Source organism: Ochlerotatus camptorhynchus, unplaced genomic scaffold (assembly GCF_037179485.1).
Source record: "Ochlerotatus camptorhynchus isolate MF236.1 unplaced genomic scaffold, CSIRO-AGI_Acam_v1.1 ptg000112l, whole genome shotgun sequence".
NCBI classification, from domain to species: domain Eukaryota; kingdom Metazoa; phylum Arthropoda; class Insecta; order Diptera; family Culicidae; genus Ochlerotatus; species Ochlerotatus camptorhynchus.
In genome coordinates, this window is record NW_027040602.1 from 2,275,125 (window position 1) to 2,296,700 (window position 21,576).

Consider the following 21,576-nt stretch of genomic DNA (forward strand, 5'->3'; position numbering starts at 1 on the left):
TGGTACCGTGTCAAACGCTTTTGAAAAATCAATGTAGACCGAGTCAACCTGGTTGCGAAGTTCGATGATATTAAAGGCTGAACAACACCGTAAAGTTCTCCGTGCACTAGGGTTTCGAAAGCCTTGCTAATGCAGCATAGAAGCGAAATACCACGATAATTGTCAACGTGGTTACGGCTACCGGATTTGTGTATTGGTACGATAGCAGCAGTTTTCCATAAGCTGGGGAACGTCCTCTCGGACAGCGAACGGTTGAATATACAGCAAATCGGTAAAGCCAGCGAGCGAGCGCAGTATTTCAGGAAATTCGGAGGAATTCCGTTAAATCCGGGGCTTTTTGATGCATTAAGATTGGTCAAAACTGTATGGACATCATCTGGCGTGAAGCTTAGTAAGGGGAAATTTAAGTCATATTCATGTCGATCGTTGACGCTGTAAGCGGGGAGCCGAGCTTGCCTTGCATCATAAGCACCTTGAAAAAACGTAGCGAACAAATTTGCGATCTCTTCCGGCGATGTTGCGGTTACGCCGTCTAGAACAACTGTGTTGGGTAGGCGATTGCACATCCTTTGCGACTTCACGAATTTCCAGAAATTCGATGTGTTTTGTCTCAGGTTTGACTGTGTTCGTTGAACATGTTCTTCGTAGCTAGCGGCGAGTAGTTCGGTTGTCCTCGGATTTAGAGATGAAAAACCGTTTGCGGACCTTGTGGAGTTTGTTGCGGAGGTTACGCAGCTCTGTATTGCACCAGGGTTTCCACGCAGAGTAGCCGGAGAAAGGTCTTCGAAGAGGAACACACTCGTGGAAAATTGCGTGAAGTTTTTCGTAGAACTGGTTTGTAATGACGTCAACTGAATCACCGTTCAGAACCAGGGACCAATTAACTGCTGTAAGTATGTGATCTAGGGCGGTTAGGTCACAGTTTTTAAGATCAAATACTGTTGGGGCATCATGACGATCAGGTAGATTGAAGTGCGCATCGAGGTTCAGAATGAATGGCCTGTGATGGATGTCAACATTAAGCAGTGGAACCGCTGGTTCAAGGAGATCAAAAGCGTCTGGATTGGTAGTGAATCCCAAATCAAGCAGCTTTCCATTTGTGTTTACAAATGGGTTAACCTGAATTAGACCATTAGCAAGCATTTCTTCGGTAAGAGCCACTTCCTGCTCCCACAGCGCGTCCCGATGTTGAAGAAATAGATTCATTGGTTCCTATGCGCCCGACGTTGACGAATCCATTGCATCCCTCGAAGATAGACTGACTACTCTCGGAACGTTTTTTGCTCGATCTTCAAAATCTCGAAAACTGATGTTTTCTGACCAGGATTCGCAGGACAGAGCTTTTTCTTTCAGCTGGTCACTTAAGCCTACTTTAAAGGACACGAACCCAAGCGAAGTTAGGTCCTTTCCCTTTGAAACCAGTTTCACCACCTTTGGTTGCACATTGATTAAGTCGAGACACGCAGTAACAAGTCCCGCAATCCTGCTCTCTGAGGTTGTTGGATCGAAAGCGGATAAGTAGATCCAGAATAGATCGTCGTCGGGGCGGCCATCCAGACGGACAGTTTTGATCGTGTTGATTGCCTTCAAAGCCAAGTTAATCGGGACACTGGGAGTGTCGACAATTTTCCCGTCGATACCTCTGCGGCGCTTTGGTGTATTTGCCAGAGGGTTGATACGCTTCACATTAGGCCAAGGGTTCGGGGTGGCAAACGGAGTCTGCATACTAGTTTTCGCATCCACTTTTTGCGATAAAGCTTCGAACGCAGAGTGCAGTTTTTCAATGTGCTTTTGCATAGAATGCATAGCATTTGGCAGATTTACCGTTTTATCGTCGAAACTAGTCATCATAGTGCGGATATGTGCATTTGAGAAGAGTTTGGCACATCCATCGCACATCCAGAAAACATTATTTCCGTATGTCCCCAACTGCTCCAGGAGAGGCACGTCAACATTCACGCAAACTGCATGAAATTAATCCACCTATAGTGAGATCTGCCCTTTTCAGCGTTGTACTGTAAAGTAGCTGAAAAGAAGCTGCAGATACAGCTACAAGCAAAAGCTAGCAAAATAGTTTTGGAGAGCGTTTACTCAACTTTCTCACAACCATTATTCAATTTGTCAGTCGCACTGAATAACATCAGCCAATAAACGCTAATGTCACTTCTATACACACACTAATCAACTTTCAACTTGTAGCGGCAAAACAAAGCTAACAAAGTGAATATGTTACTCATTTGATCGCTTCTACACAACCAACCACTCTCGCTGAATAACAAAAACATCAAAAGTGCTTTTTCAACAACTAAACAACCTGTACTCAGCTTATAAACTGTGTTAGAGCAACTTCGGAAGCATTTTCACAGTCAACTAGGTTTATGTTTAGATGTGTGCAGTTTTACAGCTTTTACTCTGCTCTTTTACAACTAGTCGAGAAAAGTGTTTCATGTGTACTATTATAAAGCCTCTACTCAGCGATTATGTTGTAGAAGGGAATGTTGATTTGTTTACATAAGTTCAAAGTGTATTGTGCATTTTGATAAGAGCTTAGCTAGTCACTCTCCGCACAAACAGCATTAACTTTAAGCAAAATGATACACATTTGCATAAACATTAGTTTTATATTTTAAGTTAATGCTTTTAATTCGCTAAACATTCCGAGATTTACTCCAAACCCAAAACAAACACACATCGTCTTGCAAATCAACACCCAAACTGAACTCCGACATCGTATGAACCGCAAGAATTTCAGGCCCCTTTCCAAACCCTTTCCGCTCAACCCTGTTCGGTTATTCCGTTACTGTTTCTGGTTTTTCACGAAAATAATATTTTAAATTTAAACATTCAACATAATAACGTTAATAATAGCTGCCACGCCGCGGCCGCTCCAAGAATACATATACCGTGTGGCGCTGACTGGCTGCCGCCGACTTGCGAAGAATATACCCCATATTAGCAGCGGTTGACGTCAAAATGAGCGCATCGTGTTTTCGCGGTTGTTTGTATGTTTTTATCCCAAAGTCACGCAGCAGAGCAGTGAGGGTGAGAGAATTTTGGAGGGGCAGTGCAGCACGCAGTGAACACATCGCGCACCTTAAGTAGACACAAAAACCGCGATGAGCGAATGTTATAAAGACGATTCGGATTGCGCCGTCGCACAGAGGGCAAAAACCTGGCCAAAATTATTTACTGCTGTTTTGAGTGATATAAGGCATTGAAGCAGTGTAAGATGTAGTTATTATGGATTTTGAGCCAAATTGAAAAAAAAGAACAAGAAACAAGTATTTTGGTAAACTTATTATTATTTTGGTTCTAAAGTGATGTAAAATAAAAGGCTCGCAAATTCCAACCCGGGCAAGTCCGGATGAGTTTTCACCATTAATGTGTTCATGATAACTTGAAGCTTCATTCGTCCATAGATTATATGATCGAATCTCGAAAGATTCGACTGCTTTCTTAACAATGAAAAAGTACAAAAATAGTAAAATTAACATTTTATTAAGAAAACATTGAACATTAATTTTTTGAGAAATATTAACCAATGACATTTTTGTTTACGTTTGGTAAGGCCTGTTGCAAAATAGATGATTTTTGAAAAAAAATATAATTCTTAATTATGCCATCATTACGTTAATCAACGATTGACACTTTGTGCAACAAATATAAGTGCACATACAAAAATAAAACAACATAGAAAGCCTCAGTTTTTTTTCTAATCTTGGCCAGTATTTTGTTCTAAGTACTCCTCTGTGCGTCGCTCGGGATGAGTGAAATGTATATGAGCAAACAGACAGACAAACGTGGAAACGTTTGATTTAAGGATGTGCTCGGCGCTCGCAATGATGAATCGAATACTTTGCAACAGTTCATTCGTTGGAATGATTTGAGTGGATTGATTGCGCATTGATTATTGTTATTAATATCAAACACATCCAGCAGCAAGATGATGACAATTTGCAGTGAAGTCTCACCGACATTTATGTGACAAATGCAAACTGAACGTTCCATTCCAAATAAGAATGTCTGATGATACCAACCAATTTCACTTTAAAACAGTCTCATCAGAACAGTCTCTTATTAAAACATTTGCTAGATTTTAAATAATATAATTTGTTTCTCTTTAGCATTGAGGTTCAAACTAATTATACTTACTTTCCCAAAATGGTACTGCGAGTAGTCTTTCCACGCATGCCAATGACTGCAAAGGAATGTGCTCCAGAGCACCAAGCGTCAGTGACAACTCCCCGAGCAAATTGATAATTGTTTCACCATCTTTTCACGGACATTTCCCCCTAAAGGCCCCTTAACCGATGATGTCGTCGTCTTTACACAGCCATCCAAGTTCGGCACCCGAAAACCTCGACGCCCAATTACCATGGAGAAAATTAAATTAACCCAAGTCCTCTTTGGCTACCAACCTTGTTCAGGAGTTTTTGTCAGTCGCAGGCGTTCTTATAACGTTCGGTGCGCACGTTCCACGTTGCCTAATTAATATTCCTCAGAAGAGTCCCGAAAAGCGCCGAAAAAGGTAACATCCACAAGGCTCTTCTTTGCTACTTTTGTGTGTGTGTATTTTTTGTTTTTGTATCGATGTATATTGTTGTTCTCGTTTACATGAGCCACAGGTTCAGGTGGTTTTGTGCTGATCGGAATAGTCCACGTTCCACGTAATGGTCACTTCGGAAAAGATCGTATCATATATTTGGTCGAATGAAGAAGGTGGTTGAAAAAAGAAAACACAAATCGACGCCTGCTGCCACCGTCCGTCGTCCGCTAATCCACCTGTTATTACTCAAGTCTCATTATTTTACACCTGTAAAGCGACCCGCAGTAGGCTGCAATGTTTTGACGTTCCTACGGAATTGTATCGACGCAATTCGAAATTTTTCTCCCCAGCCACGCGCATTAAAAACGAAACATTCTTTTTGCCGTAGGTAATTGTATTTTCCAACTCTTTCAAAGGGAAAAAAAATATCCAAAAATATGACGAAGATATTACAATTCATAGCTCACCAGCTAATAAACAGATTCGCTTCGGGTAAAAATAAACAAACGCCGCTTGCCCCCACCTTGCGCACAAGGTTTTCCTCGGTGCTTTCCCGCGCGCCCTCCAACTCCCATCCCAACAACGTGGTAAAAGATTTCGTTTTGCACCTCAAAGCCGGGTCCGTTTATATGATTTACAGATTATTAATAGACAATCATTTCTGGTCGTCTGGTCGCCACCGCTTCTTGCACGGAGCAGTGCGATATTTAGTCGGTTTTCTAAGAGAGTAGGTTAAGACGCCGCCGCCACCGCACTCGACTCGACTTCGAACCAATTGCCGGTTGCTTAGGACTCGGGTGAACGGGTGAGGTGGAGGCCGAGTGAGACCAGAGAGAGAGAGAGCACATTTGCAAAACATCATCATCACCCTCCGCTGGGGTGAGGTGAGGTCGCGGAGGATCCACACAGACGGGATGCTCTGCATGGCTTGCAACCATGTTGCTTATTAACCTGAAACTTTGAACCGCGAAGCGAGCACGCGTGAATGCCTTTCGGATCAACAGCACAATGCGTGAACGACGGACGACGGTTGGCCCAACATTTTTCGAGCTTAAGATCGCCCCAGTCAAGCGACCATTTTATCCTGTTCACAAGAAATTGTGCCTTCTAATTAGAACGTTTCCAATGTATTCCAATATAACACCAAAGCATTAGTCGAGTTTGTCCCTTTAAATTGCCTTCCACGAGTTCCACTGTGCAAATCGCATAACCTGTCCCTTGACAGATCTTGGGTTGGCCTCTTGCTGTCATCGGAAAAAGACGGCAACCGACGTCGTCGACCGAAAAAGTAGCAGAAGCAGGCCTGCTAGCAGTCAGTGGTGCGCTTAAGTGACGATTGACAAGATGCGGTTTCACGCGATCTGTTGGTCAACCATTTGACGACACTAGCTGGCTGGTTGATCGTCCACTACGAGATCCTGCTGTATGAGTGTGTGGTAATGAGTGAATGTGTAACGCATGAGTACCTGAATTATGAGTGGATCTCTTTAGGAGTAAGGGAGAACGATTATGTCAGTAGATTGTTTCGCACTGTTTCTTTGGTTTTAATTAGTAATAAAGATGTAATTGGAGAGTTTCAGGGCACTATTGCGTTTCTCTTCAACATGTTTTCAGAATTATCGATTGTTGATATGTCATCATGCAGCTATAATCAGCACAGTACTCAGCAGGTGGGGAAGGTGGCCAAATAACAAATTTCTGAGGGGAGGAAAAATTGCTTGGATGTTATGAAACTAAACCAATGACCATGACCAATAACCATGAGCAATTTCCGGTCGAAAATCTTTTGAAAGATAATGTTGATAATACAGAAAGGTTTGAATTTGTTTTTCGAACTGGCACTTGGAGGCTGAATCAAGGATGCCAGATTGGAGACTCTTCGACATTGTTCAACGAAATTCATATTTATTTTAGTAGGGAAAAGTTCTCTTCGGCAATACCTTAACCTATTATCGTCAGGGGGGTAAACAACGTCCTTGAGAGCTCAATTTTGGCATGTGGATACATTGTGTTTCAGAGCAACTATTGGCCAAATTTGAGTGCTCTAGGACTTTGTTTACCCCCCTGACGATAATAGGTTAAGGTATTGCCGAAGAGAACTTTTCCCCTAATTATTTCATCTTTTAGAAGAGCTGAAATAAACTATATCTGGCTTGCACAATTGCAAAATGTATCCTGGTGTTCAAGGTATGAGTATAATTGCATGTTAGAGCACATGTGATTTAAAATTTCGTAAAAATCACACTGTGCTTCATATAAATTGTTTATTATTTTTTCTATATGGCTTCCAAGTAGAGACTAAAACTTGCCCAAGAAAGCATTAAACTAAGTAGTCAAATAAAGAAGTTGAGACAGAAAAGTGTGTTTCAGGGTGGCCACTAAATTCAAGCATTTCTAATCCCGGCTTTTTCCGGATTTTCCCTGTGTCACAAGAAAGCTTCTGGATAATTTAATCATTTATAAAATAAGTCCAATTTGACAATTTGACACACCAGAGCCCTCCTGGATACGTATCTGCGTTTGCACCACTAATATTTTGGATTTCGGCATATTTTGACAAAAAACTACAAGGAACAGCCCAATGGGGTTGTACGAACAGTTGACGTAAGACTACGCTCACATATGTTAACTATTTTGAACGAACGTTATATAAAATTTCCGATATTATTATGACATCCGTGAATTTCTTCCGATGTGTAATAATTGGTCAGTGTCCATTTTCCGTTTAATACTAATAAGATTCTAACTTCAAAATGAAGCATTTTAGTCACATGAAGGTGTTAGCTGGGTCGAACTAAGATATAATAAATAGGTATAGGCCAAAATCAAAAGTACTTGAAACACGTTTAATTTTAGATTACAAGCACAACTGCAGGTACTTAATAAAGCTCAGGTTATGATTGATTAGGTGAATTAGAGCTTTTAATAATTTATTAAATTAGACTAATGAGATATCATAATCATCAAATGAACTTAAATAAGAAACTTCAGCATGTCTAATCACATTAAGTAGATTAACAAAATAATTAGGATGCGGGGGGTCCACTTAGGGAGGCAACTAACCTTTAAAGTTGTAGAATAAATCTTCTTATTTAGTCTTGAACTTTAATAAGAAAACGCAAGCAGACCAATAGCATTAGGCAGATTAACAAGGAGAGGAATAGTTTAGGAAATAAGTAAAAGTAGAGGTATGTGACAATTAATAACTGTTAAACTTTTGGAGGTATTGTATTCCCCTGAGTTTGTTGTACTCGATTACTATATTATTCTCTCAATACGCGAAATATCTTATATATGCGGTTAAAACATTTGAGTTAACTTATTTCTTAGTGTTCAAGTACTTACATTTTTAAACAGCAGTCAATGTTAATCTATGAACTAAACCCTACGTAAAATCGACCTTTGCTTATGTGGTATTTATGCATGTTTAAATTTTCGCGGCTGTCGGAATCAACGCGCCTACGTCTACGGAGCTTACGCAGAAATGATTCGCAATTCGGTATAGCTTGTCAAACGCTTTTGAGCATATGTAGTATAGAATTTGTTCGGTGCGGTTGCGAAATCTTGAAATGATTGATACGTTCTTTAAATTAACTAATTTGATACAAACCTCAGTAGTAAATAAGTAGAATATCAAGGGAGGAAACCAAAATTAATCGACTTGCCAACATAGGCTATCACATTTATTTTGGTGACACTCTTTAAATGATAATAAGCATTTTTTCTCGCTTCGGTTGCCTCGCACGGCTTTCGGAATTCGCGCGGTTTTCGTAACTTACATAATTTAGATATTTCGTTCGAAACGGATTTACTTATTCAATCGGTTTACTACGCGGATGTATCTACGCGCACACGTCGCAGCATTTTTTCTATAACTATCTTGAAACAATACATACGGAATCCAGTGTTCAAGCGGCCAACATAGGCTAGTCCTTCTGCTGTATTGTATTGATAGAAGCAAAATTTATTCAAATGGGTCAAGTCTTGAAAATTAAGCTGTCACGCAGCTCCAGCTTGATACCCAATAATAAAAAAAAAAACCCTGTATCAAAAGCTAACAAAGTGTTTACGAAACAAAGAGAGGAGGATTCTACGAATACTTTAGGCGTTTGGGACGTAAAACTACTGCAAGATGGTAATCTGAGGAAAAAATACCAAGAGCAACTGACCAAGATGTCTATTAACGTTGAAGACCCGTCACTGTCAACTTCGGAAGCGTAGGAGCAATTCGTGGGAAAATTGAAAACAGCAGCGAGGTTATCAATTCACACCCTGTCCAAAATTCCAAACTCTCCGAAGCGAAGGCGAGCAATGGCCAAATTGAAAAAGCGTATCTTTTGGAAAAAGAGGCAATCCTCAAGAGGGCGTAAACTACGGAACTTCTTCGAAGCACAGCGCAACTACAGAAGTTTTTGTGATGAAAAAGAGCGTAAGGAGGAATTTGAATTTTTTAACAACTTGAAGCAGTATAAGCCAGTAGAGAGAATTAGAAGAACTTTCAAAGACGTTAAAAAAATCAGAAGAAAGAGGCCGCAACTGAGGAGATCCGACATCTCTCTTCAGCATTTCTTGGAACCACCATCGATCAACCTACTTTCCGATTTGATTGGAAATCCAAGTCACGAAATAGTCACAGAGGATCCCCCGGATACGTCTTGTATAGATACAACCATCAAAGGCTGTAAGAATGGAAAAGCAGCTGGTGCGGACGGCATACAAAGCGAACTACTGAAGTATGCAGACGAAGGTACCTTGGAAGAATTTAGGAACCTTTTGAAAAGAGTGTGGGTAGAAAATAGCATCCCAGACAGTTGGAGACGAACTACAGTGATCCCAATCCCTAAAAGCAAAAAGGCAAAGCAAGCGAAAGATTTTCGAAAGATCGTTTTGGCTAGCGTAGGGTACAAAATTTATGCGAGTTGGGGGCCCTGACACAAAACACATCACCTATAGGATCACACCAAGCAGGTTTCCTTAACGAGCGATCAACAATGGATCATATATTTACAGCTCGGCGTATTCTAGATAGTGATAGTGATGGCTTTAGATATTGAGAAGGCTTTCGATAACATTAGTCTTTCTGCTCTGCCAGACGTATTGCTGACAAAAGGTGCCACCGAAGGGATTGCAAATAGAGTGATTAATTGCATCAATGCAGAGGAGCAACAGGTGCTGTGGAATGGGCAAAAAACTGCGCCTCAGATCAGGTCTAGAGGAGTGAAACAGGGTTGTCCACTCTCTTCCTACATATTTGATTTGATTATGGAGGGAGTTCTTTTGACCGGTGGTTAAAACTAAATCAGACGGGCAGGTTAAGGTTTCCAATTATCCTTGTATATGCGGACGATATTTTAATTATCGCTAGGTCATTAGAGAAGCTAGAGAAATTGTTGCCAGTGCTAGAATACGATCTAGGCGAGGTAAACCTTAAGATTAATGAAACTAAATGTCAAGTCATGGTAAGGACGCCTACTAGAGAATCACCAAAGGAGCTAAAAATGTGGGATCGCATTTTAAAAACAACATCATGCATACATTATTTGGGAGTTCCAATCACAGAACGCTTAAATAGGAAGCTGACGACAAGAAAACGATCTAGAGACGCTGTTGCCTCGAAAGTTATCTTAGACTTTCTTAAGGAAAGAAAGCCATCAGAGAAGTTGGGTTCATTACTATATGAAACCGTAATAGCTCCGACGATGGTGTATGGCTCGCAAGCCACGGTTCTTACGAAGCGGTCTAGGAAATCTTTAAGAACGTACCAAAAACAAATCTACGGTCAAATTAAATCACTGTGTCAGGTGGAGGATAACTCGTCTTCAAAGGATGGTCCCAGATCGATAACATTATAATTAACATTGATTACCATGGTATTGGGGACACATTATAAGAAGACCTGAGAATCATTTGCTCAAGCTGGATGCGGAGTATAGATTACCACTTAAAAAGAGAGGTAGACCTGCTTTTACTTGGTGGGATACGATTGCTCAGAGTATGTGGAGATTTGAGAACATGCCAGTTGAGGAATGGTACGAATTGGCAGACGACAAAGAAAAACTGGATACGATACTCAAAGAAATATACAATTTGCCTGAATCTGAAACAGATGACGAATGAGGTTACTCTCTATCTAACCACCAGCATATAAAACTCAACAGCATATTCACTATCTTTCGGAGAGTGCATTGCTAAGATTTTGGATCACAGCTCTTTCTGCATGATGGGTTTGATATTTTCGCTCCGCAGTGTTCGGACGGTCCCGGGTTTTGGACTCGTTTAGTGGGGGACTGGCTTGGCGCAGGCCGTTGGAGGATTGTAAGGGGGTTGCTGTGGGGTATCCGGACTTCTTGGTCATTGCCTTCTGGCCTTTTCGGTGTTGCACTGTTCAAAAGTTCTGTAACTGTTCTTGTGGAGAATTTTCTCAGCTATAACTTTGCAGAATATAGGGATTGATAGTCTTGTAGTATGGGGCTGCTGTTTTGTGGGTGACACTTTGTTCTGCAGTGTGACATAGTAGCCATGATGTTGAGCTCTATTCTACGCGCCTGAAACACTAGTGTTGCCTGCTGGCCAGTTGAATCATGGGGCGGTAGATGCTTGGATCATTAATAGCTTTTGATGCTTACATTCTACCGAAAAGTGGTCTTACACAGAGTTGTGGCTGAGATAGTTTGCTTCAGGCTCAGTTAACGTTTTTGAAGTGGAGCGATACGGTGAATTGATGGATGGATAGGAGCAGAATGTTTGGTTTTCCCATAGTAATTTGCATGTAGACTTTGGACGGTTGGTGCCGTGTCTTTCTCTTACCGGATGGGTGCGGGTTTTGGGGGCTAGTCAGGGCCCTATTTGAGGCCGTTTGAGCGCTGTGGAGCGGATGTGTTGGATTTTGCATCAGTCTAATGGACACTAAGAGAGTAGGTATATCCCATTATTCAGGTTCGTCTGGCATACGTCAGGTATAGATTGGACTTCGTCTTGTGTATTGATGTTTCATTAATCGGTTGAGTGGCCTTTGATGATTGGAGTAGACGTTTAATATTTTGTGGCCAAAGTCAATCGTTGGTTCCAGTCGTTACGGCTGCTGGGAAGATTACCGAACTTACTTCTATTCATGTCAATGTCAATAGTAATGCTCGTCTGCCAAACAACGACCCTGTCAATGTCAATGTCAATTAGTTATATAATAAGCTTATTAATAGAAATGAGTGTAAATCGATTCTAAACTTTATCTAACCTTACCCAAAACTCACCTTTAAAATACTATACTAGTTAGTTTGTAATGTGTTTTAAGTAGGTATCATAGGCATAAATAAGAATAGTAAATAATAATTACAAGAAATTACAAATGATAAAAATTAGTTTTGATAGACTTTTGATAGGACGGCCTTTAATCATATGTTCATATGTTGGATTTTCAATTTTTTCAATAACAAGCCTCAAATTTAATGCACTAAAGTTACATCTCGTATTAGATCATTTTCTATAGGAACTTTCTTATAAGCTTATTAATAGAAATGAGTGTAAATCGATTCTAAACTTTATCTAATGTTACCCAAAACTCATCTTTAAAATATTATACTAGTTTGTAATGTGTTTTAAGTAGGTATCATAAGCATAATCAAGAATAGTTATTAATAAATACCAGAAATTACAAATGATAAACTTTTGAACCTTTAATAATATGTTTATTTGTTGGATCTTCAATCTTTTCAATAACAAGCCTCAAATTTAATGCACCAAAGTTACATCTCGTATTAGATCATTTTCTATAGGAACTTACATATTAATATTAGCAAAATTCATGTTTAAGTATCACCTTCTTTTCTAGGTTATTTTTTTCTCTTCACATGATTACAATCCATCTCACATCACATAAAACCTTATTTAATAATCAAGTTGATAAATAGCATTTGAAAATCATCACCATCATCCACTCTCACATTGACTCCACATAAACAAAACATCAATCATGGTTGCACTGTATTTTAGTTTTTGCATACTTTTTATTATGTTTATTATGATATTGATTAATGCTTATACTAATGTTATCTTTTGGAATTATTTTTAATATTTTTTATGCAGTATAACTAAATAATTTCTCCTCAATATCATCTACCGTTCAACACTACATTGACCAAATTGAATTTGAAATCGGTTGACCATTTTATTTTATTTTTACAGAACATTACAGTTTAATTAACACCCTTATTTTAGGACAGTGATCGAGGTCTCAACCCTTCAAGTCTATTTATCTACTTGGTTTTGTTGGTTTGATAGTTACACTATTGTAGAAGTATGCAAATGCAATTTTGTTGCAGTATAATTTGTATCTTTCAGATTACTGCCGATCGCGATGGAACCTTGAAGACACCTCAGCGGGAGTTCTGCCATGCCATCTATTGTACATGTCATCTATCATCTTGAATCTGTTAACTTTATTGCTTCCACTTGAAAAGTTATTTATTGTTGAAATTTGCAATTGATTATGATTTAAGTTGAAAAGACATAGAGGTTTTGTGCCTACGGGAGAAGAGGTAGTTAAATTATTTTCACTCCCGCGGGTTTTCCCCCCTATCAATAAAAAAAATATACAACACATCATAATTCCTTCCTATTATTCAGCTACGGATGTGACAACAATAACTCGAGAGTTCTCTGCATCTCTCTTAAGTAAATGTTGGACTAACATACCTTTCCTATCCTTTATCTGGGAGATAGTAATTATTTCCTACTTACTATCTGTCCAGTTACAGATATCCGTCTTGCTCTTAATAGTTTTGAATTCGTATCACCTACGATATTGTGCAATTTGTGCTAATGCTACTACTTGTAAGATTCTTTTTCAGTTCATGTGTAATTATTCTTGTGTTAGAAAATATTCCAAACTAACTCTTTCTTTCAAAATTGTGGTGGCCCTGAAAAGGACCGTTTTGGTGATGTGGTTTTAAAATGAACGTTATGTAAGATGACGTTGTTGTAAAAGGATACTGTGAACACACAGTTCAAAAGGGAAGCATCCTACTGCCACTACTATGTCGTCGGTGGCTATAAAATAAAGCAAATGACAACCATATTGAAGAATTATTCAGAAACTTACAGCAGACAACAAGGTAAACGAAAAGTACGTAATAATCCTTTTGGTTGGTAATTCCGGTATTTTCCTTGCAAACACCATATCGATGCATGTGCCACCCAATGTAGTCGGCAGCTTAGGGTCTGATACGAGATCGAGTTGCAGAAAATTCTTCATAAATTGGACGAATCCGATATTCTCAGCTTTCGAGACGTCTACGTTGAAATCCCCCGCAGGTGCTGGTTCCAGGAATTCCATTCATGCCAAGTTTAGTAGAACTCCTAAACCATCTCTTTTGAAATTAGTTATTGGCCCTGAAAAGGGCCGTTTCAGATAGGGAAAATGAACGAAGCTTAACCTCAGGGTGCGTCCCTGACGCTTCAGAGCGTACGCTTGGCGTCTTCAGAGTAGGTAACAGCGTCACGAATGACGTTTTCCAGCAACACCTTCAGCACACCTCGGGTTTCATCGTACATCAGACCGTAGATACGCATTATCACGACGAGCCTGACGAGTCTTGGAAATACCCTGTAAGTTATCATGCAACACCTTACGATGACGCTTGGCTCCTCCGTCGCCGGGTCCTTTGCCTCCCTTTTCACGTCCACGCAATGCTGTTTGAGCTGCCTTCGGGTTCGGTTGACAGGAAATGGATGCGAAAAACTTTCCATTTAACTCTAGAAAGCGAGCTCAATACATACTGACCTGCTTGACGGTCTAACAAAGAATGATGACTTTGACTTAAAATGATCTTTATTTCTTGTGTTTGTGTGGTTTACATTTTATGAATTTTTCAAGTGAAACAGATGCGTCTTTTCAACTTTAGTTCATTTGAGATTTTAATTATTATATACAGTACCTAGTCCTATCAGGCCTATTTTAAAGTATGACCACCTTGGTGGGATTGGTTTGATTTGAATTGGAAAAAAGGAGACTACTTATAACTACTATTTACAACTAAAACTAACCTACAACTACTATATACACCTAAACTACTATATACAAATTGCTTATCAAAGCATGTTCTGATAAATTACATTTTTCTGCAAATTTAGTCTTAATTTCGTTAATTCTTGAATCTATTTTGGCAATTCTTGCCTCTTCGTGTAAATGTGTTATTATAGTGTCGAAAGGACGATCAAGAACCATCCTCAGCACTCTATTTTGTGCGACCTGAATTTTGTTCCTGTGAGTCTGTGCACATGATTCCCACACCGGAGCTGCGTAGAGGATCGCAGGTGCTATAATTTGTTTGTAGACGGCCAGTTTGTTTACCCTTGAGCGGCGAGATCTGCGGCAAATCAGCGGATACAGACACCTAACCAAGGCAGAACACTTGACTACTGTTTTCTCTACATGCGAACGGAAGAGGAGCTTTTCATCGAACAACATCCCGAGATAGGTTACTTCGGCGGACCACTCAACCCTTGTGCCATCCATGATTACAGTACAAAAGGGAGCCGGTTTCAGTTTGGGCGATTGCCGATGGAGGAACATGATCGCTTGTGTTTTGGAGGCATTGATTTTGATTTTCCACGTGGTGGCATAATCAGCAAAGGCGTTAAGGCATCGTTGAAGTTTGTTCGTTATTTCGCGAGGCATCCTTCCTTTAACGGCTATTGCGGTATCATCTGCGAACAGGAAAAACACGCAACCGTCTCCAAGGGGAGGAATGTCGGAAGTGTAAATGCTGTAAAGCAAGGGGCCCAGCAAACTGCCTTGCGGGACTCCTGCTGGGATGGAAAACGTGTCGGAAAGACAACCATTCAACGATACCTTAAACGACCTTTGCTGTAGGTAGTTACGGGTGATTTTAACCAGATGCAAAGGAAAGTTGAAGTTACAAAGCTTGTACACAAGTCCATCATGCCAAACATTGTCAAACGCCTTTTCAACGTCTAACAAGGCCATGGCTGTGGACTTGGATACAGCTTTGTTACTTCGGATGTTATTCATCACCCGTACTAGTTGATGATTGGTGGAGTGCCCCTTTCTGAATCCAAACTGTTCCGGAAGGAGAATGTTATTTTCCTCGACAAACTTGAGCAAACGATTGAGAATGAGTTTCTCGAACAATTTGCTCAGCGCTGAAAGGAGGCTGATTGGTCTGTAGCTTGAAGACAATGTTGGATCCTTACCGGGTTTGCAGATTGGTATGATTTTTGCTACTTTCCAGATGCTTGGAAAGTAGTGCAGTTCCAAACATCTGTTGAAGATAGCGGTTAGGAGTGACTGCACTTTCATGCTGAGTCTCTTCAAGATCAAGTTGAATATACCGACAAACCCGGGGGCCTTCATGTTCTTGGTGCATTTCAGCGCTGAGCAAATTTGTTGTACTGTAATCATATCCGCCGGAGGCACGACACAAAGGGAGGCATCTAGGTTTTGAACGCTTTGCGCAACCTGATCATCGAGCGGACTTTGGATAGTCGAGCCAAGCAAATACGATGAAGCGACATGCTTGCCGATCGCATTTGCTTTCTCCTGTGGGGTGATTAAAAGCCGATCGTCATGATTTTCGACTTTGAGAGGTGGAACGGGTTTGGGATGAGTTTTCAGGACCTTGGCTACCTTCCGTTCCGAAGTTCGTTCAAGGCTACCGGCTTGGACAAGCCGATATTTGTCAGGAACAGGTCTAGCGTCGATGGGTTGCCCGCCGGTGAGATGAATGTTGGTGCATCCGAAAACCAAACGGAGTACAGCCCATGCTGTGAGTGGTCGAACAGGAGACGACTGTTCTGGTTCTGCTGGTAGTTCCGCCAGGCCTCATGGCGAGCATTCAGATCTCCTCCAACTACGGAGCGGGAACCGGTACGGGTGATGGTGGACAGGTCCTTCTTGAATTTAGCCGCTAGTCCACTGCTGGCGGCACACTGTCGAGGGCAGTAGACGGCGATGAACTGGACGTATCCAGTCGACGACTCCACCTCCACACCAAGGGCCTCGATGATAGAGGTGCGGATATGGGACAAAGTGTGGTATTTTATTCCTTTCTTGACGACGACCGCAACACCACCCCCCTGGAGCTGGTGTGATCAAGCCGGATAATGTTGTGGTCAGGCAACCGGACTTTAGATGGGTCTCGGTTAGAAGGCCCACTTCGATGCTGTGCTTGCGGAGGAAGTCGGCAAGCTCAATCTCTTTTGCTCTTACAGAGCAAGCATTCCAGGTGACGATAGTTAGCGGTTTAGACGCTATACTGGATGATGAACTTACCGAGCACTTGGATCTGTTCGGGCTTATTGCGGCACTTACGAAGAGCACCGGACATGTTGACGAAAATTTCCATCAGTTCATCCACTGAGAACAGATCGGGGTTGTTGTTTTGCGCTGTTGGTTGTCTCCAGAATCCAGGGGGATGGAGAGCTTTGGCCAGCAGAATCACTGGAAGTTGCTTGATCGGAATGCACCCGCGAATTCACTTGCCTTTGCTGAGGAGCACGAAGGGGCGGAAAATCCTCCGTCCGAAATGCCGGGACTTTGTCCTTCTTGCGTCCTGGTTGGTTGTTAGTTGCCGCCTGTTTTCGGATGCGTTTGAAGTCCTCGCGTTTGGAGCACTGTCTGTCGGAACCTTGATGAGCACCACCACTGTTTGCTTATTTTAACGCCACGGCTCCATCCGCAGGGCAGTTGGAAGTGGCGTGTTCTTGAGCGCAGTTGCTACAGCGTGGCTTGATGTTGCAGTTGCGAGTGCCGTGTCCAAAGTTCAGACATCGTTGGCACTGGGTCACATCGCGATGGCCTCCACGGTATGGGTCCCATCGTACGATTATGGAGTAGATTGAGCGGATAGCCTGCAGCGCATTCAGCGTCACCGTTCCCTTCTGGAAGTGCACCAGGAAAAGACAATCCGGCTACGTCTTCACGTTTTCGTCTCGCCTCGTCATCCGAAAGACAGCGATTGGGGCCAGCTTGTACCGGTCCTTGAGTTCTTCTTCGATCGCCTTGGGATCAACATCCGGTAGACCCCTGATGACTACCTTGAAGGGCTTTTCACCGGGAATGTCGTGCGTGAAGTATGGAATCCTTCAGGAATTTGACTGCGATTTTGTATTCCGCTTTCGTCCGGAGCATCACCTTAGTGCCGATCCTGCTGATCTTGTACTCAGCTGCGATGCCCAGCGATGCAAAATCGCCAATGAGCGTCTTGAGTGGCACTACCTTCACCACCAGTGGAGGAAGCTTGACTTTCACCGCACTCGGGCCGGCAGAATTCTCGGTTTCGACGGCGTCGCCAAAATCACCGATGTCGCTGACGTTCGTCGCGGTAACATCGTCGCGTCCGCTCGAACCATCGGACTGTCCTTGGTTCTTCTTCCTCTTTTTTGTCCGCTTCACCGGGACAGGGTTGGTATTTCCAACATCGGTGGGCAGAGTAGCGTACCTATTTGAGGTAGGTACCGAGCTACCCTCACCACTGACTGTTCTTCTTCTCCGCTTGGTCACGAAGTCGGCTCCGAGAGCGCTGTCTTCCCATCACGCGATGCGACCGACACTACTGACGACGCGACGTGCAGTATATCTGCGAACGTTTGTAACAAACTATAGATTTATCGAACAACTCGACAAAGCGAGCAAAGACCGAACTGAACTGCTTGACGTTCAAGCAGAGAATCCAACAAAGAATGATGCTTATTTTGACCTTTTTTATACCTACTCGAAGGCTAAATTCTTCTTGCATTCTTGTTCTTTCATCGTTTATGATTGGTTGAACATAACAAAAGAATGTTACTAAATAGAGGAGAAAGCGGTTGAAATTTTTATTCAACGCGTTCGATTCATCGTATCTGCACCATAACTAAGCACAATGGCTCGTACCAAGCAGACCGCTCGTAAGTCCACCGGAGGAAAGGCTCCTCCTGAAATCGCCCAGGAATTTCAAGACCGATCTGCGCTTCCAGAGCTCGACCGTTGCAGGAATCCGGCAAGGCCATCTAATCAGCCTGTTCGAAGATACCAACTTGTGCGCCTTCCACGTCAAGCGTGTCATAATTATGCCAAAGGACATTCAGATGGCTCGTCGTATTCGTGGTGAACGCTCTTAATTTCTCCGTCGAAATCTAACAAAGCTGGCCCTTTTCAGAGCCATTAAAAGATTCCACAAGAGAGTTGTGAAGGAAATTTCTGCTGCTTTCACTGATCGCATCACAGTGAATTCTGATCTTAAAACTGCAACCAGCAAGTGCCCTAGAACCAAAAGCGGTGCGATGCTAGTTTCCATTGCTGTGACGATGACTGTGAGGGGCTTAGAGCAGAAGGATGAAAGCCAATTCTCTATCGATTTACTCTTTTGTGATCACCATGGCTTCACTTACCTATTTCGTACTATTTCTGCTATTCTCTTCTATCATCCACAACAACAATGGTATCAATGAATGTTGGCCGTCGAGAGTTAACGTTATTGGATCTTCTTAGTTGCTCCCCCGTGAATGATCAGAACTAATCAACTTGCACAGTGCAGTTGTTACTAGAGGAAATCCTTAACTCTCCACGGCTGTCTCGGGAAGGATAGTTGTGTTAGTGTGGTAGGTTAGATCAGGATTCATGTGGTAAGTGATGCGATCGGTTAAAGCAGAGTTTGTTTTTTTTTTTATTTAAATCTAGTGTGGATAGGATAAGGCAAAGAGGGATTGAACCCCGACCTTCTGCTCAGTAAGCAGAAACGGTAACCACTGAGCTACCGAGCCTCGTCGTAATGCTACATCGACATGTTTCGTCTGGGAATGATTCTCTGATGACTGTGTTGGGAAAGCAGCACAAGCATGTACGTAATTGGTCGATTTATTAGTTAATTCGGCGCTTTTGGACAATGCTGAAAATTTACCACATTTTCAATAGTTTATTGTTAAACAATCAACAGTTGGTAGAGTAGAAATATTGCTTATCGATTGATGATAAAAATTTTGAAATTACGCCAGGGGCAGCTGAGTTATTAACGTTCAAAATCTTTCACAATTTTGTTTCATGTTCCATTTTCGGTTTTCACAAAGTGTACCCCCATATAGGAATCACAAACGTAGTTGTACGTCAAAAAAGTCCTGTTTGAAAACTCGGAGGATACTAAGCTAAGCTGTTCGTAGCTATCAATTTTTAAAGTCATGTGGTGCGTCTATGTATATATTATAGTTTTAAAAATAATCACAGTGATTTTTCACTTCCGCTAATAGTTACGCTTCTCATTTCAACTTACCCCTCATTTACTTGCTCAACAAACCCAGTTCTATCCGGTGACCTTCGATTTCCTACAAAAAAAAAAATCACATCAATGTACAGCCAATTCCCAATTCCGTTCATCCACTCTGATTTTCTGTCTTTGCTTCTAGAGGGCAATGAAAATGATCGAATCGTTTAAAAATAAAAATTATTTATTTTAAGCCATTTTATTTACACTTCCCAAGAATAGCTTGAATCTTTCCTGACTGTATTCCGTTCAGTCACGATGGCTGGCACACACCGGATCGGATTCCGTCTTCCCCATCCAGTTAATATGTACACACTTTGGCTGATGAGCTTCGTTTCTTTGATTTTCAAAATCCAGCGCAAAATGTATTTTTTTTTTCTTATTGCTTGTTGCAAAATTCGAAGGTAAAGAGAAGATCATGATGCATATACCAACGGTAGCTTCCTCCACCCGCCAATGCCCAAGTGCAAAAATTGAGTCGCGCGTGAAAGTTTTGCGCGGTGAAAATTCGCACGAGGTTTTCGTTTTCTGGCTTTCTTCTCGATTGACCAGATGAAGGTAGTAGTAGTATGTATATGTCCGGTAAATGAACAGTAGGTACGTACGGATTGATATTGGATCCATTGGATGATGTTGATGAGGCGTTTCTTCTTCGTTCGTCTGGTCTCGGTGAGGTCGGGGACACTGCGCAATTGGTGGCCTATACAAGCAAAGAAGTGCATGTCGCTTGTATGGGTGTTCCCATTTTTGACCCAATTGAGGCGGACTTATTCGGTTTATTTCGTATTTAACTTTACTGGTGGGATGTTTTTTATCGGATGGGACCAAATATATAATGATTTTGTCAAAATAAGAATGACAAACTTTGGCTTATCTCATTTAGTGTTGCGTCGGAAAATTATTCAAAATAATTTCAAGGGTTTGATGCTCTTTAGATGGACCCCGGGAAATTCTACGCCGTCCCAGAAGGGAGTGTGCCTTTTTTAACTCTTTATTTGTTCCAAATTCAAAATAAATTACATTTCATTTTAACCTAGGTGCTCCAGTTACTGCAGTAACTTACCAGCCTTAATTGTTATGATATATAGGGTATACGTCCCTAACCTCGGTCTAATATGCAGCCATAGATTACGTTTTTAATCATAACTCATCAATTAATTTACCTGCAAACGATATTCTACTGCTAAATGGTATGCTTAGATATGCTTATCATGTCGTTTGCTATCAGGAACCGCAAAAAGTTGAAAAACTTACTTTTTTTAAGACAAAAACTCACCAGGGAAATGTATGTAATATCGGTCTATTGTCCCCAAATTGGGTCTATTTATGGATGCAACTTCGTCCTATCCTGTTTGATTCTCAAAAAAAACGCTCTTGGTAACGTTTTCTTATGTATTTTTTTTTATCACTATCACTGTTAACTTAATACTCTTCATTCCTCAAAACATTTCTTAGAGAAAATTTTACGAAAACTACATTAAATCACTCAAGTTAAAAATTAAAAATTAAAAATTTCGCTTATCGTCTTTCGACCGCAGAATATCTAAATCAAAACATTGTGATGTTCATTATACAGATTTGGCAGAAAAAATCTCCCTTCCTGTTCGTTCCTTATCATCCAAATGCAAACCACATTGTTGACGTTACTCTTATTGCTATATGCTGTCAAATGAATTTCATGGGCCAAAGTTAGGAACATAGAAAAGAAATGTGTCCCTAAAGTTGGGTCCATGATTTACTTGTGAAAACGTTGTTAAACAATTAAAATAAACATAA

At 41.2% G+C, this 21,576-nt stretch overlaps 1 pseudogene; it reads left to right on the forward strand.

Moving 5' to 3' along the window:
- LOC135699566 (protein quick-to-court-like) overlaps positions 1-18,664 on the forward strand; it is a 43,885-nt pseudogene extending 25,221 nt beyond the window's left edge.
- The last annotated feature ends 2,912 nt before the right edge of the window (positions 18,665-21,576 follow it).